Source organism: Coloeus monedula, assembly GCF_965178545.1.
Source record: "Coloeus monedula genome assembly, chromosome: 4".
In the NCBI taxonomy this organism is placed as follows: domain Eukaryota; kingdom Metazoa; phylum Chordata; class Aves; order Passeriformes; family Corvidae; genus Coloeus; species Coloeus monedula.
The window spans coordinates 9,771,764-9,774,248 of record NC_138784.1 but is presented as its reverse complement, the minus strand read 5'-3'; the positions used below and the strand labels follow the sequence as shown (position 1 = coordinate 9,774,248).

At 41.6% G+C, this 2,485-nt stretch overlaps 1 long non-coding RNA gene across 1 annotated transcript; it reads left to right on the top strand.

The window, feature by feature from the left end:
- The first annotated feature begins 236 nt into the window (after positions 1-236).
- On the top strand, positions 237-2,088 carry LOC309572568. The gene is made up of 2 exons (XR_014226379.1): positions 237-579; positions 1,745-2,088. It is a non-coding gene; the product is annotated as an uncharacterized lncRNA (long non-coding RNA).
- The last annotated feature ends 397 nt before the right edge of the window (positions 2,089-2,485 follow it).

The following is a 2,485-nucleotide window of genomic DNA, read 5'->3' as shown; positions in this document are numbered from 1 at the left end:
TTTAAAGAAAACGTGCTGCGTCGACTTGCTTTTCTTCTTCCCATCCCCCCTCCATAACCTCAAGCAAACTCAAGGAATTGTGCCAAAAGTCCCGTTGCTAGTTACCAAGTGCATTTTTTTAAACGTCCCTTTGATACTTTCCCTTCTGCTTGCCATGGAATATGCAAGTAAGATAATCTTTCCATTACTTACAAGAAGTAATTAAAGAAGAACTTCTAGCTCAGTGCTCCTTTCCCTCTTTCTCTCTAAAGGGGCAAGAGGAGGGAAGCGAGGGGGAGAAGGATGTTTTTTCTCTTTGCCGAGTCCAACATTTGGCTTTTTCCATTTGTGGCAGATCACTGTAACGCTATTGTAAAACAACTTCCTGCCCCTTTTGGCTCGCGTTCCAGAAGCTGCTAGGCTAAGTTCATAGCACAAACTTTTTTCCCCCTTGCCGAAGAAGAGAGACAAAAAAAATTCCTGCAAATTATTTTCCCCCTTTCTGGCTAATGGACTCACAAAGTGAATTTATTGCAGCTCTTTAAGAATGTTACACAAGAGACGTCGGTATCCCAGCTGGATGATTCATAAGCTGAAAAGGTGGGGTCATTATAAATATATGTCTGTGTGTGTCTGTGTGTGTCTGCATTTTAATTCTGTCATTCTGAATTGTAAGTCTCAGTACCATCAGGTGGATAATGAGCTAAGCTGCTTCATCTGCCGTACTAATTTGTATATCTATCATAGCACAGATCATTGGTTCAGTGCATACAGCCTCCTACTTTCCAATTGCTTTTGTGCTCTAAGGTGACCTGCATCTCTCTCGTCTCCCTCCTCTCCTCTAAATGCTCAACCTCATGAAAATACCCACTGGAAGGTCCTAAACCCTTCCTGCTAGAAACGGAAGACATTGTAGTCTTTCTGCTATAAGCCAAAAAGGAAAACTAAGGCCTCCACAAGTTGCTCTCTCACGGTCTCTCCCTCCCTCCCTCCCTCTCCCTCTGTTTCTCTCATAGCAACAGCATTTCTTGGTGCGCCTGCTTTGGCATACATCAGCATTTCCACCGTCCAAGTGTCCTTTTGCGTCACATCTCGCCATTTCACTCAGCCAATGAAATCTCCTTCTTGCAATAAAAATATATAGACTTTTTCTGTTATTGGTATATTCAAAATTTTTTTTCATGTGCTTTCCTAACAAAAAACGTTGTCAAGCATTTGATTTGCCCTGCACTAGGGGGGGAGAGGATGGAGAGGGGGAGGAGACTGTACAGGATTCAACCTTGAAGAGTCTTCTTTGTGGAAAATATGTTACCGTAAGAAAAAAGGGATTACATAGTTACTTCAAGAAAGTCATAGTTGTCCCTCTCACTTATTATTGATTTTGCTTATGCTATCACTGCTTTCCTGATGTACTTTTAAAGCAGCTAGACAGCTTCGACTGATTTGAAAAGTCAATACCATGTGTGTCTAAATTTGCAAAATATTCTTCAGGAAAAATAATATATTCATTGATATTTTATTCCACTAAATATTGATCATGAGGTGATAGAAAAAACTGCAATGTAAAAAGAAAACCCTTAGATATTTGTTTCTATCCCATCCAAAGTGGCTGCTCTCCAATGCACTATCCCGCAAAATGGAGTGGAGGGTTTCAGTCAGAGGTTCTTTCAAAGATGCATTTCCCTCTTCCATAACCTCACAAGTGCAGCATTTCAGTGACCAGCTGCGGCAAAGATGGTGACAAAGGCTCTGTTCTATGCCCCAGGTATCCTGGCTTGTGAGGCAGCCGTGGAGCTGCACACCCTGTGCCTGGCACGGCCAGCCTGCCCGGGCTGGAAGAGCAGCATGGACATGGAGCCCAGCTCCGGCCTCAGGCCTGACACCGAGCGAGTTCTGCTCTCAAAATGCACCATATCAGCCAAGTCGAGAAGGCACAGGGTGGCACATGTGGGTTTCTTGGAGCAGCCTGGCCCAGCCGTAGCTCCAATGACTCCTGCAGTGGCAAATTTAGGGAACCTCTGTTACCCATTTTGATCCAGCCTCAGATCTCCAGAAAATGCTCAACCACCAGCATTCTGAGGAGAATACACATTTCTTCTGTAAGCAAAATTTATGTTTTATGGTTTTGCCTTACCAACTTTTTTTTTTTTTTTTTTTTTAATGGTGTGAAACCACAAAGTGTTTCTAATATTTATTTTTAGGGAATTATAGTAAAAGCATACTAGAGATTATCAGGACACAGTTGACAAGATATTTAAACAGTAACTTTCCCACAAATATTTATTTCGGTAAAATGACACTTAGTAATTCTGACCTCTTCTAATAACTGGTCTCTATTGCATATAGACTGTGGATGCAGACGATGTGCATAAATTCTGGGTGGTTAAAAAGTAAAAGCAAGCAAAATTTCTGGATAACAGACTTAGCAGCAGACAGCCATCATATCCAGCTAAAACTCTTATCATTTTTGCTTTAAAATAATGGCATGACATTCCTGATAGTATTT